We start from the raw sequence: 16,513 nt of genomic DNA on the forward strand, positions 1-16,513 counted from the left end.
ACGGAATCCATTATATCAACATCATCAGATCTAGATATTAAAATATAGTCATTCAATAGTTTTGGATTTCCATTGATTGTAATCTTATCCTTCACAACATTCGCATTTTTGATAATTGGTTTCCATTTTTGAACAGGAACTTGCGAATGATGAGATGATGAACTTGCAGTGGAAGAGTTATTTGCGAACTTGTCAAATGCATTCTTGATTTGTTGCTCTGAAAATTTCCCACTTTGATATTTTCTTCATTTCCCTTCAAACCAACGATTGATTGTACTTACATCAGATTTTCCTTTTGTATATGACACTTTGGTCGGTTTTAAGACTGAAGGATTTGGAAATTTTGGTTGTTTTGGTGAAAATTCCACTTTTTCTTCAGTTGAATCTTTCAAACTTGAAGATATATTCGTGAATTTGCCACCATTTTGAAACTTTTGATTATTTACAAATTTTTGCGAATTCTCAAATTCTCTATTGTTGTCATATTTGCGAACATATGGTATTTTGTCAACAGAATTTATTGGTTTATGAACACTTGAATTTATTTGTTTGATGTCCACTGTAAATATATCACCATATCTTTTGGATTTAAGAAGTACTTCATTGGACTTCACATTTGAAATGATACTTCCTTCTTCATTAAATACAACTTGGTTTCCAGTACCAACAACAAGTTGTGACACACTTATCAAATTATGTTGGAGTCCTTCAACATAAGCAACTCTGTTCACAATGAATTGTCCATTTGTGACTTTCCCATAGCCTTTTACTTGACACCTGTGATTGTTCCCAAATTTGACTACTCCTGCATTTTCCAAGCTTTTATAATCTCGCAAGTTTTCCTTTCTGCCAGTCATATGACAAGAGCAACCATTATCAATATACCATTTCGTATCATATTGCTCGTCACACATCACCTGCATTTATTGGAAAAATTTAGGAACCCAAGACTTGTTGGGTCCATCATTAGTAGAATGAAACAAATTCTTTGAATTTAAAAACCATGTTTTCACTTTGTTTGTGACAGAATCCATTATATCAACATCATCAGATCTAGATATTAAAATATAGTCATTCAATAGTTTTGGATTTCCATTGATTGTAATCTTATCCTTCACAACATTCGCATTTTTGATAACTGGTTTCCATTTTTGAACCGGAACTTGCGAATGATGAGATGATGAACTTGCGGTGGAAGAGTTATTTGCGAACTTGTCAAATGCATTCTTGATTTGTTGCTCTGAAAATTTCCCATTTTGATATTTTCTTCATTTCCCTTCAAACCAACGATTGATTGTACTTACATCAGATTTTCCTTTTGTGTATGACACTTTGGTCGGTTTTAAGACTGAAGAATTTGGAAATTTTGGTTGTTTTGGTGAAAATTCCACTTTTGCTTTAGTTGAATCTTTCAAACTTGAAGATATATTCGTGAATTTGCCAACATTTTGAAACTTTTGATTATTTACAAATTTTTGCGAATTCTCAAATTTTCTATTGTTGTCATATTTGCGAACATATGGAATTTTGTCAACAGAATTTATTGGTTTATGAAAACTTGAATTTATTTGTTTGATGTCCAGTGTAAACATATCACCATATCTTTTGGATTTAAGAAGTACTTCATTGGACTTCGCATTTGAAATGATACTTCCTTCTTCATTAAATACAACTTGGTTTCCAGTACCAACAACAAGTTGTGACACACTTATCAAATTATGTTGGAGTCCTTCAACATAAGCAACTCTGTTCACAATGAATTGTCCATTTGTGACTTTCTCATAGCCTTTTACTTGACACCTGTGATTGTTCCCAAATTTGACTACTCCTGCATTTTCCAAGCTTTTATAATCTCGCAAGTTTTCCTTTCTGCCAGTCATATGACGAGAGCAACCACTATCAATATACCATTTCGTATCATATTACTCGTCACACATCACCTGCATTTATTGGAAAAATTTAGGAACCCAAGACTTGTTGGGTCCATCATTAGTAGAATGAAACAAATTCTTTGAATTTAAAAACCATGTTTTAACTTTGTTTGTGACAGAATCCATTATATCAACATCATCAGATCTAGATATTAAAATATAGTCATTCAATAGTTTTGGATTTCCATTGATTGTAATCTTATCCTTCACAACATTCGCATTTTTGATAATTGGTTTCCGTTTTTGAACAGGAACTTGCGAATGATGAGATGATGAACTTGCAGCGGAAGAGTTATTTGCGAACTTGTCAAATGCATTCTTGATTTGTTGCTCTGAAAATTTCCCACTTTGATATTTTCTTCATTTCCCTTCAAACCAACGATTGATTGTACTTACATCAGATTTTCCTTTTGTATATGACACTTTGGTCGGTTTTAAGACTAAAGGATTTGGAAATTTTGGTTGTTTTGGTGAAAATTCCACTTTTGCTTCAGTTGAATCTTTCAAACTTGAAGATATATTCGTGAATTTGCCAACATTTTGAAACTTTTGATTATTTACAAATTTTTGCGAATTCTCAAATTTTCTACTGTTGTGATATTTGCGAACATATGGAATTTTGTCAACAGAATTTATTGGTTTATGAAAACTTGAATTTATTTGTTTGATGTCCAGTGTAAACATATCACCATATCTTTTGGATTTAAGAAGTACTTCATTGGACTTCCCATTTGAAATGATACTTCCTTCTTCATTAAATACAACTTGGTTTCCAGTACCAACAACAAGTTGTGACACACTTATCAAATTATGTTGGAGTCCTTCAACATAAGCAACTCTGTTCACAATGAATTGTCCATTTGTGACTTTCCCATAGCCTTTTACTTGACACCTGTGATTGTTCCCAAATTTGACTACTCCTGCATTTTCCAAGCTTTTATAATGTCGCAAGTTTTCCTTTCTGCCAGTCATATGACAAGAGCAACCACTATCAATATACCATTTCGTATCATATTGCTCGTCACACATCACCTGCATTTATTGGAAAAATTTAGGAACCCAAGACTTGTTGGGTCCATCATTAGTAGAATGAAACAAATTCTTTGAATTTAAAAACCATGTTTTCACTTTGTTTGTGACGGAATCCATTATATCAACATCATCAGATCTAGATATTAAAATATAGTCAGTCAATAGTTTTGGATTTCCATTGATTGTAATCTTATCCTTCACAACATTCGCATTTTTGATAACTAGTTTCCATTTTTGAACCGGAACTTGCGAATGATGAGATGATGAACTTGCAGTGGAAGAGTTATTTACGAACTTGTTAAATGCATTCTTGATTTGTTGCTCTGAAAATTTCCCACTTTGATATTTTCTTCATTTCCCTTCAAACCAACGATTGATTGTACTTACATCAGATTTTCCTTTTGTATATGACACTTTGGTCGGTTTTAAGACTGAAGGATTTGGAAATTTTGGTTGTTTTGGTGAAAATTCCACTTTTGCTTTAGTTGAATCTTTCAAACTTGAAGATATATTCGTGAATTTGCCAACATTTTGAAACTTTTGATTATTTACAAATTTTTGCGAATTCTCAAATTTTCTATTGTTGTCATATTTGCGAACATATGGAATTTTGTCAACAGAATTTATTGGATTATGAAAACTTGAATTTATTTGTTTGATGTCCAGTGTAAACATATCACCATATGTTTTGGATTTAAGAAGTACTTCATTGGACTTCACATTTGAAATGATACTTCCTTCTTCATTAAATACAACTTGGTTTCCAGTACCAACAACAAGTTGTGACACACTTATCAAATTATGTTGGAGTCCTTCAACATAAGCAACTCTGTTCACAATGAATTGTCCAATTGTGACATTCCCATAGCCTTTTACTTGACACCTGTGACTGTTCCCAAATTTGACTACTCCTGCATTTTCCAAGCTTCTATAATGTCGCAAGTTTTCCTTTCTGCCAGTCATATGACGAGAGCAACCACTATCAATATACCATTTCGTATCATATTGCTCGTGACACATCACCTGCATTTATTGAAAAAATTTAGGAACCCAAGACTTGTTGGGTCCATCATTAGTAGAATAAAACAAATTCTTTGAATTTAAAAACCATGTTTTCACTTTGTTTGTGACGGAATCCATTATATCAACATCATCAGATCTAGATATTAAAATATAGTCATTCAATAGTTTTGGATTTCCATTGATTGTAATCTTATCCTTCACAACATTCGCATTTTTGATAACTGGTTTCCATTTTTGAACCGGAACTTGCGAATGATGAGATGATGAACTTGCAGTGGAAGAGTTATTTACGAACTTGTTAAATGCATTCTTGATTTGTTGCTCTGAAAATTTCCCACTTTGATATTTTCTTCATTTCCCTTCTAACCAACGATTGATTGTACTTACATCAGATTTTCCTTTTGTATATGACACTTTGGTCGGTTTTAAGACTGAAGGATTTGGAAATTTTGGTTGTTTTGGTGAAAATTCCACTTTTGCTTCAGTTGAATCTTTCAAACTTGAAGATATATTCGTGAATTTGCCAACATTTTGAAACTTTTGATTATTTACAAATTTTTGCGAATTCTCAAATTTTCTATTGTTGTCATATTTGCGAACATATGGAATTTTGTCAACAGAATTTATTGGTTTATGAAAACTTGAATTTATTTGTTTGATGTCCAGTGTAAACATATCACCATATCTTTTGGATTTAAGAAGTACTTCATTGGACTTCCCATTTGAAATGATACTTCCTTCTTCATTAAATACAACTTGGTTTCCAGTACCAACAACAAGTTGTGACACACTTATCAAATTATGTTGGAGTCCTTCAACATAAGCAACTCTGTTCACAATGAATTGTCCATTTGTGACTTTCCCATAGCCTTTTACTTGACACCTGTGATTGTTCCCAAATTTGACTACTCCTGCATTTTCCAAGCTTTTATAATCTCGCAAGTTTTCCTTTCTGCCAGTCATATGACAAGAGCAACCACTATCAATATACCATTTCGTATCATATTGTTCGTCACACATCACCTGCATTTATTGGAAAAATTTAGGAACCCAAGACTTGTTGGGTCCATCATTAGTAGAATGAAACAAATTCTTTGAATTTAAAAACCATGTTTTCACTTTGTTTGTGACGGAATCCATTATATCAACATCATCAGATCTAGATATTAAAATATAGTCATTCAATAGTTTTGGATTTCCATTGATTGTAATCTTATCCTTCACAACATTCGCATTTTTGATAACTGGTTTCCATTTTTGAACAGGAAATTGCGAATGATGAGATGATGAACTTGCAGTGGAAGAGTTATTTGCGAACTTGTCAAATGCATTCTTGATTTGTTGCTCTGAAAATTTCCCACTTTGAAATTTTCTTCATTTCCCTTCAAACCAACGATTGATTGTACTTACATCAGATTTTCCTTTTGTATATGACACTTTGGTCGGTTTTAAGACTGAAGGATTTGGAAATTTTCGTTGTTTTGGTGAAAATTCCACTTTTGCTTTAGTTGAATCTTTCAAACTTGAAGATATATTCGTGAATTTGCCAACATTTTGAAACTTTTGATTATTTACAAATTTTTGCGAATTCTCAAATTTTCTATTGTTGTCATATTTGCGAACATATGGAATTTTGTCAACAGAATTTATTGGTTTATGAAAACTTGAATTTATTTGTTTGATGTCCAGTGTAAACATATCACCATATGTTTTGGATTTAAGAAGTACTTCATTGGACTTCACATTTGAAATGATACTTCCTTCTTCATTAAATACAACTTGGTTTCCAGTACCAACAACAAGTTGTGACACACTTATCAAATTATGTTGGAGTCCTTCAACATAAGCAACTCTGTTCACAATGAATTGTCCATTTGTGACATTCCCATAGCCTTTTACTTGACACCTGTGATTGTTCCCAAATTTGACTACTCCTGCATTTTCCAAGCTTTTACAATGTCGCAAGTTTTCCTTTCTGCCAGTCATATGACGAGAGCAACCACTATCAATATACCATTTCGTATCATATTGCTCGTGACACATCACCTGCATTTATTGGAAAAATTTAGGAACCCAAGACTTGTTGGGTCCATCATTAGTAGAATGAAACAAATTCTTTGAATTTAAAAACCATGTTTTCACTTTGTTTGTGACGGAATCCATTATATCAACATCATCAGATCTAGATATTAAAATATAGTCATTCAATAGTTTTGGATTTCCATTGATTGTAATCTTATCCTTCACAACATTCGCATTTTTGATAACTGGTTTCCATTTTTGAACCGGAACTTGCGAATGATGAGATGATGAACTTGCAGTGGAAGAGTTATTTGCGAACTTGTTAAATGCATTCTTGATTTGTTGCTCTGAAAATTTCCCACTTTGATATTTTCTTCATTTCCCTTCAAACCAACGATTGATTGTACTTACATCAGATTTTCCTTTTGTATATGACACTTTGGTCGGTTTTAAGACTGAAGGATTTGGAAATTTTGGTTGTTTTGGTGAAAATTCCACTTTTGCTTTAGTTGAATCTTTCAAACTTGAAGATATATTCGTGAATTTGCCAACATTTTGAAACTTTTGATTATTTACAAATTTTTGTGAATTCTCAAATTTTCTATTGTTGTCATATTTGCGAACATATGGAATTTTGTCAACAGAATTTATTGGTTTATGAAAACTTGAATTTATTTGTTTGATGTCCAGTGTAAACATATCACCATATGTTTTGGATTTAAGAAGTACTTCATTGGACTTCACATTTGAAATGATACTTCCTTCTTCATTAAATACAACTTGGTTTCCTGTACCAACAACAAGTTGTGACAGACTTATCAAATTATGTTGGAGTCCTTCAACATAAGCAACTCTGTTCACAATGAATTGTCCATTTGTGACTTTCCCATAGCCTTTTACTTGACACCTGTGATTGTTCCCAAATTTGACTACTCCTGCATTTTCCAAGCTTTTATAATGTCGCAAGTTTTCCTTTCTGCCAGTCATATGACAAGAGCAACCACTATCAATATACCATTTCGTATCATATTGCTCGTCACACATCACCTGCATTTATTGGACAAATTTAGGAACCCAAGACTTGTTGGGTCCATCATTAATAGAATGAAACAAATTCTTTGAATTTAAAAACCATGTTTTCACTTTGTTTGTGACGGAATCCATTATATCAACATCATCAGATCTAGATATTAAAATATAGTCATTCAATAGTTTTGGATTTCCATTGATTGTAATCTTATCCTTCACAACATTCGCATTTTTGATAACTGGTTTCCATTTTTGAACCGGAACTTGCGAATGATGAGATGATGAACTTGCAGTGGAAGAGTTATTTGCGAACTTGTTAAATGCATTCTTGATTTGTTGCTCTGAAAATTTCCCACTTTGATATTTTCTTCATTTCCCTTCAAACCAACGATTGATTGTACTTACATCAGATTTTCCTTTTGTATATGACACTTTGGTCGGTTTTAAGACTGAAGGATTTGGAAATTTTGGTTGTTTTGGTGAAAATTCCACTTTTGCTTCAGTTGAATCTTTCAAACTTGAAGATATATTCGTGAATTTGCCAACATTTTGAAACTTTTGATTATTTACAAATTTTTGCGAATTCTCAAATTTTCTATTGTTGTCATATTTGCGAACATATGGAATTTTGTCAACAGAATTTATTGGTTTATGAAAACTTGAATTTATTTGTTTGATGTCCAGTGTAAACATATCACCATATCTTTTGGATTTAAGAAGTACTTCATTGGACTTCGCATTTGAAATGATACTTCCTTCTTCTTTAAATACAACTTGGTTTCCAGTACCAACAACAAGTTGTGACACACTTATCAAATTATGTTGGAGTCCTTCAACATAAGCAACTCTGTTCACAATGAATTGTCCATTTGTGACTTTCCCATAGCCTTTTACTTGACACCTGTGATTGTTCCCAAATTTGACTACTCCTGCATTTTCCAAGCTTTTATAATGTCGCAAGTTTTCCTTTCTGCCAGTCATATGACAAGAGCAACCACTATCAATATACCATTTCGTATCATATTGCTCGTCACACATCACCTGCATTTATTGGACAAATTTAGGAACCCAAGACTTGTTGGGTCCATCATTAATAGAATGAAACAAATTCTTTGAATTTAAAAACCATGTTTTCACTTTGTTTGTGACGGAATCCATTATATCAACATCATCAGATCTAGATATTAAAATATAGTCATTCAATAGTTTTGGATTTCCATTGATTGTAATCTTATCCTTCACAACATTCGCATTTTTGATAACTGGTTTCCATTTTTGAACCGGAACTTGCGAATGATGAGATGATGAACTTGCAGTGGAAGAGTTATTTGCGAACTTGTTAAATGCATTCTTGATTTGTTGCTCTGAAAATTTCCCACTTTGATATTTTCTTCATTTCCCTTCAAACCAACGATTGATTGTACTTACATCAGATTTTCCTTTTGTATATGACACTTTGGTCGGTTTTAAGACTGAAGGATTTGGAAATTTTGGTTGTTTTGGTGAAAATTCCACTTTTGCTTTAGTTGAATCTTTCAAACTTGAAGATATATTCGTGAATTTGCCAACATTTTGAAACTTTTGATTATTTACAAATTTTTGTGAATTCTCAAATTTTCTATTGTTGTCATATTTGCGAACATATGGAATTTTGTCAACAGAATTTATTGGTTTATGAAAACTTGAATTTATTTGTTTGATGTCCAGTGTAAACATATCACCATATGTTTTGGATTTAAGAAGTACTTCATTGGACTTCACATTTGAAATGATACTTCCTTCTTCATTAAATACAACTTGGTTTCCTGTACCAACAACAAGTTGTGACAGACTTATCAAATTATGTTGGAGTCCTTCAACATAAGCAACTCTGTTCACAATGAATTGTCCATTTGTGACTTTCCCATAGCCTTTTACTTGACACCTGTGATTGTTCCCAAATTTGACTACTCCTGCATTTTCCAAGCTTTTATAATGTCGCAAGTTTTCCTTTCTGCCAGTCATATGACAAGAGCAACCACTATCAATATACCATTTCGTATCATATTGCTCGTCACACATCACCTGCATTTATTGGACAAATTTAGGAACCCAAGACTTGTTGGGTCCATCATTAATAGAATGAAACAAATTCTTTGAATTTAAAAACCATGTTTTCACTTTGTTTGTGACGGAATCCATTATATCAACATCATCAGATCTAGATATTAAAATATAGTCATTCAATAGTTTTGGATTTCCATTGATTGTAATCTTATCCTTCACAACATTCGCATTTTTGATAACTGGTTTCCATTTTTGAACCGGAACTTGCGAATGATGAGATGATGAACTTGCAGTGGAAGAGTTATTTGCGAACTTGTTAAATGCATTCTTGATTTGTTGCTCTGAAAATTTCCCACTTTGATATTTTCTTCATTTCCCTTCAAACCAACGATTGATTGTACTTACATCAGATTTTCCTTTTGTATATGACACTTTGGTCGGTTTTAAGACTGAAGGATTTGGAAATTTTGGTTGTTTTGGTGAAAATTCCACTTTTGCTTCAGTTGAATCTTTCAAACTTGAAGATATATTCGTGAATTTGCCAACATTTTGAAACTTTTGATTATTTACAAATTTTTGTGAATTCTCAAATTTTCTATTGTTGTCATATTTGCGAACATATGGAATTTTGTCAACAGAATTTATTGGTTTATGAAAACTTGAATTTATTTGTTTGATGTCCAGTGTAAACATATCACCATATGTTTTGGATTTAAGAAGTACTTCATTGGACTTCACATTTGAAATGATACTTCCTTCTTCATTAAATACAACTTGGTTTCCTGTACCAACAACAAGTTGTGACAGACTTATCAAATTATGTTGGAGTCCTTCAACATAAGCAACTCTGTTCACAATGAATTGTCCATTTGTGACTTTCCCATAGCCTTTTACTTGACACCTGTGATTGTTCCCAAATTTGACTACTCCTGCATTTTCCAAGCTTTTATAATGTCGCAAGTTTTCCTTTCTGCCAGTCATATGACGAGAGTAACCACTATCAATATACCATTTCGTATCATATTGCTCGTGACACATCACCTGCATTTATTGGAAAAATTTAGGAACCCAAGACTTGTTGGGTCCATCATTAGTAAAATGAAACAAATTCTTTGAATTTAAAAACCATGTTTTCACTTTGTTTGTGACGGAATCCATTATATCAACATCATCAGATCTAGATATTAAAATATAGTCATTCAATAGTTTTGGATTTCCATTGATTGTAATCTTATCCTTCACAACATTCGCATTTTTGATAACTGGTTTCCATTTTTGAACCGGAACTTGCGAATGATGAGATGATGAACTTGCAGCGGAAGAGTTATTTGCGAACTTGTCAAATGCATTCTTGATTTGTTGCTCTGAAAATTTCCCACTTTGAAATTTTCTTCATTTCCCTTCAAACCAACGATTGATTGTACTTACATCAGATTTTCCTTTTGTATATGACACTTTGGTCGGTTTTAAGACTGAAGGATTTGGAAATTTTGGTTGTTTTGGTGAAAATTCCACTTTTGCTTCAGTTGAATCTTTCAAACTTGAAGATATATTCGTGAATTTGCCAACATTTTGAAACTTTTGATTATTTACAAATTTTTGCGAATTCTCAAATTTTCTATTGTTGTCATATTTGCGAACATATGGAATTTTGTCAACAGAATTTATTGGTTTATGAAAACTTGAATTTATTTGTTTGATGTCCAGTGTAAACATATCACCATATCTTTTGGATTTAAGAAGTACTTCATTGGACTTCCCATTTGAAATGATACTTCCTTCTTCATTAAATACAACTTGGTTTCCAGTACCAACAACAAGTTGTGACACACTTATCAAATTATGTTGGAGTCCTTCAACATAAGCAACTCTGTTCACAATGAATTGTCCATTTGTGACTTTCCCATAGCCTTTTACTTGACACCTGTGATTGTTCCCAAATTTGACTACTCCTGCATTTTCCAAGCTTTTATAATGTCGCAAGTTTTCCTTTCTGCCAGTCATATGACAAGAGCAACCACTATCAATATACCATTTCGTATCATATTGCTCGTCACACATCACCTGCATTTATTGGACAAATTTAGGAACCCAAGACTTGTTGGGTCCATCATTAATAGAATGAAACAAATTCTTTGAATTTAAAAACCATGTTTTCACTTTGTTTGTGACGGAATCCATTATATCAACATCATCAGATCTAGATATTAAAATATAGTCATTCAATAGTTTTGGATTTCCATTGATTGTAATCTTATCCTTCACAACATTCGCATTTTTGATAACTGGTTTCCATTTTTGAACCGGAACTTGCGAATGATGAGATGATGAACTTGCAGTGGAAGAGTTATTTGCGAACTTGTTAAATGCATTCTTGATTTGTTGCTCTGAAAATTTCCCACTTTGATATTTTCTTCATTTCCCTTCAAACCAACGATTGATTGTACTTACATCAGATTTTCCTTTTGTATATGACACTTTGGTCGGTTTTAAGACTGAAGGATTTGGAAATTTTGGTTGTTTTGGTGAAAATTCCACTTTTGCTTTAGTTGAATCTTTCAAACTTGAAGATATATTCGTGAATTTGCCAACATTTTGAAACTTTTGATTATTTACAAATTTTTGTGAATTCTCAAATTTTCTATTGTTGTCATATTTGCGAACATATGGAATTTTGTCAACAGAATTTATTGGTTTATGAAAACTTGAATTTATTTGTTTGATGTCCAGTGTAAACATATCACCATATGTTTTGGATTTAAGAAGTACTTCATTGGACTTCACATTTGAAATGATATTTCCTTCTTCATTAAATACAACTTGGTTTCCAGTACCAACAACAAGTTGTGACACACTTATCAAATTATGTTGGAGTCCTTCAAGATAAGCAACTCTGTTCACAATGAATTGTCCATTTGTGACATTCCCATAGCCTTTTACTTGACACCTGTGATTGTTCCCAAATTTGACTACTCCTGCATTTTCCAAGCTTCTATAATGTCGCAAGTTTTCCTTTCTGCCAGTCATATGACGAGAACAACCACTATCAATATACCATTTCGTATCATATTGCTCGTGACACATCACCTGCATTTATTGGAAAAATTTAGGAACCCAAGACTTGTTGGGTCCATCATTAGTAGAATGAAACAAATTCTTTGAATTTAAAAACCATGTTTTCACTTTGTTTGTGACGGAATCCATTATATCAACATCATCATATCTAGATATTAAAATATAGTCATTCAATAGTTTTGGATTTCCATTGATTGTAATCTTATCCTTCACAACATTCGCATTTTTGATAACTGGTTTCCATTTTTGAACCGGAACTTGCGAATGATGAGATGATGAACTTGCAGCGGAAGAGTTATTTGCGAACTTGTCAAATGCATTCTTGATTTGTTGCTCTGAAAATTTCCCACTTTGATATTTTCTTCATTTCCCTTCAAACCAACGATTGATTGTACTTACATCAGATTTTCCTTTTGTATATGACACTTTGGTCGGTTTTAAGACTGAAGGATTTGGAAATTTTGGTTGTTTTGGTGAAAATTCCACTTTTGCTTCAGTTGAATCTTTCAAACTTGAAGATATATTCGTGAATTTGCCAACATTTTGAAACTTTTGATTATTTACAAATTTTTGCGAATTCTCAAATTTTCTATTGTTGTCATATTTGCGAACATATGGAATTTTGTCAACAGAATTTATTGGTTTATGAAAACTTGAATTTATTTGTTTGATGTCCAGTGTAAACATATCACCATATCTTTTGGATTTAAGAAGTACTTCATTGGACTTCCCATTTGAAATGATACTTCCTTCTTCATTAAATACAACTTGGTTTCTAGTACCAACAACAAGTTGTGACACACTTATCAAATTATGTTGGAGTCCTTCAACATAAGCAACTCTGTTCACAACGAATTGTCCATTTGTGACTTTCCCATAGCCTTTTACTTGACACCTGTGATTGTTCCAAAATTTGACTACTCCTGCATTTTCCAAGCTTTTATAATGTCGCAAGTTTTCCTTTCTGCCAGTCATATGACAAGAGCAACCACTATCAATATACCATTTCGTATCATATTGCTCGTCACACATCACCTGCATTTATTGGAAAAATTTAGGAACCCAAGACTTGTTGGGTCCATCATTAGTAGAATGAAACAAATTCTTTGAATTTAAAAACCATGTTTTCACTTTGTTTGTGACGGAATCCATTATATCAACATCATCATATCTAGATATTAAAATATAGTCATTCAATAGTTTTGGATTTCCATTGATTGTAATCTTATCCTTCACAACATTCGCATTTTTGATAACTGGTTTCCATTTTTGAACCGGAACTTGCGAATGATGAGATGATGAACTTGCAGCGGAAGAGTTATTTGCGAACTTGTCAAATGCATTCTTGATTTGTTGCTCTGAAAATTTCCCACTTTGATATTTTCTTCATTTCCCTTCAAACCAACGATTGATTGTACTTACATCAGATTTTCCTTTTGTATATGACACTTTGGTCGGTTTTAAGACTGAAGGATTTGGAAATTTTGGTTGTTTTGGTGAAAATTCCACTTTTGCTTCAGTTGAATCTTTCAAACTTGAAGATATATTCGTGAATTTGCCAACATTTTGAAACTTTTGATTATTTACAAATTTTTGCGAATTCTCAAATTTTCTATTGTTGTCATATTTGCGAACATATGGAATTTTGTCAACAGAATTTATTGGTTTATGAAAACTTGAATTTATTTGTTTGATGTCCAGTGTAAACATATCACCATATCTTTTGGATTTAAGAAGTACTTCATTGGACTTCCCATTTGAAATGATACTTCCTTCTTCATTAAATACAACTTGGTTTCTAGTACCAACAACAAGTTGTGACACACTTATCAAATTATGTTGGAGTCCTTCAACATAAGCAACTCTGTTCACAACGAATTGTCCATTTGTGACTTTCCCATAGCCTTTTACTTGACACCTGTGATTGTTCCAAAATTTGACTACTCCTGCATTTTCCAAGCTTTTATAATGTCGCAAGTTTTCCTTTCTGCCAGTCATATGACAAGAGCAACCACTATCAATATACCATTTCGTATCATATTGCTCGTCACACATCACCTGCATTTATTGGAAAAATTTAGGAACCCAAGACTTGTTGGGTCCATCATTAGTAGAATGAAACAAATTCTTTGAATTTAAAAACCATGTTTTCACTTTGTTTGTGACGGAATCCATTATATCAACATCATCATATCTAGATATTAAAATATAGTCATTCAATAGTTTTGGATTTCCATTGATTGTAATCTTATCCTTCACAACATTCCCATTTTTGATAACTGGTTTCCATTTTTGAACCGGAACTTGCGAATGATGAGATGATGAACTTGCAGTGGAAGAGTTATTTGCGAACTTGTCAAATGCATTCTTGATTTGTTGCTCTGAAAATTTCCCACTTTGATATTTTCTTCATTTCCCTTCAAACCAACGATTGATTGTACTTACATCAGATTTTCCTTTTGTTAATGACACTTTGGTCGGTTTTAAGACTGAAGGATTTGGAAATTTTCGTTGTTTTGGTGAAAATTCCACTTTTGCTTTAGTTGAATCTTTCAAACTTGAAGATATATTCGTGAATTTGCCAACATTTGAAACTTTTGATTATTTACAAATTTTTGCGAATTCTCAAATTTTCTATTGTTGTCATATTTGCGAACATATGGAATTTTGTCAACATAATTTATTGGTTTATGAAAACTTGAATTTATTTGTTTGATGTCCAGTGTAAACATATCACCATATGTTTTGGATTTAAGAAGTACTTCATTGGACTTCACATTTGAAATGATACTTCCTTCTTCATTAAATACAACTTGGTTTCCAGTACCAACAACAAGTTGTGACACACTTATCAAATTATGTTGGAGTCCTTCAACATAAGCAACTCTGTTCACAATGAATTGTCCATTTGTGACATTCCCATAGCCTTTTACTTGACACCTGTGATTGTTCCCAAATTTGACTACTCCTGCATTTTCCAAGCTTTTATAATGTCGCAAGTTTTCCTTTCTGCCAGTCATATGACGAGAGCAACCACTATCAATATACCATTTCGTATCATATTGCTCGTCACACATCACCTGCATTTATTGGAAAAATTTAGGAACCCAAGACTTGTTGGGTCCATCATTAGTAGAATGAAACAAATTCTTTGAATTTAAAAACCATGTTTTCACTTTGTTTGTGACGGAATCCATTATATCAACATCATCAGATCTAGATATTAAAATATAGTCATTCAATAGTTTTGGATTTCCATTGATTGTAATCTTATCCTTCACAACATTCGCATTTTTGATAACTGGTTTCCATTTTTGAACCGGAACTTGCGAATGATGAGATGATGAACTTGCAGCGGAACAGTTATTTGCGAACTTGTCAAATGCATTCTTGATTTGTTGCTCTGAAAATTTCCCACTTTGATATTTTCTTCATTTCCCTTCAAACCAACGATTGATTGTACTTACATCAGATTTTCCTTTTGTATATGACACTTTGGTCGGTTTTAAGACTGAAGGATTTGGAAATTTTGGTTGTTTTGGTGAAAATTCCACTTTTGCTTCAGTTGAATCTTTCAAACTTGAAGATATATTCGTGAATTTGCCAACATTTTGAAACTTTTGATTATTTACAAATTTTTGCGAATTCTCAAATTTTCTATTGTTGTCATATTTGCGAACATATGGAATTTTGTCAACAGAATTTATTGGTTTATGAAAACTTGAATTTATTTGTTTGATGTCCAGTGTAAACATATCACCATATCTTTTGGATTTAAGAAGTACTTCATTGGACTTCCCATTTGAAATGATACTTCCTTCTTCATTAAATACAACTTGGTTTCCAGTACCAACAACAAGTTGTGACACACTTATCAAATTATGTTGGAATCCTTCAACATAAGCAACTCTGTTCACAATGAATTGTCCATTTGTGACTTTCCCATAGCCTTTTACTTGACACCTGTGATTGTTCCCAAATTTGACTACTCCTGCATTTTCCAAGCTTTTATAATGTCGCAAGTTTTCCTTTCTGCCAGTCATATGACAAGAGCAACCACTATCAATATACCATTTCGTATCATATTGCTCGTCACACATCACCTGCATTTATTGGAAAAATTTAGGAACCCAAGACTTGTTGGGTCCATCATTAGTAGAATGAAACAAATTCTTTGAATTTAAAAACCATGTTTTCACTTTGTTTGTGACGGAATCCATTATATCAACATCATCAGATCTAGATATTAAAATATAGTCATTCAATAGTTTTGGATTTCCATTGATTGTAATCTTATCCTTCACAACATTCGCATTTTTGATAACTGGTTTCCATTTTTGAACCGGAACTTGCGA

This window comes from Lactuca sativa, chromosome 4, assembly GCF_002870075.4.
Source record: "Lactuca sativa cultivar Salinas chromosome 4, Lsat_Salinas_v11, whole genome shotgun sequence".
Taxonomy (NCBI): domain Eukaryota; kingdom Viridiplantae; phylum Streptophyta; class Magnoliopsida; order Asterales; family Asteraceae; genus Lactuca; species Lactuca sativa.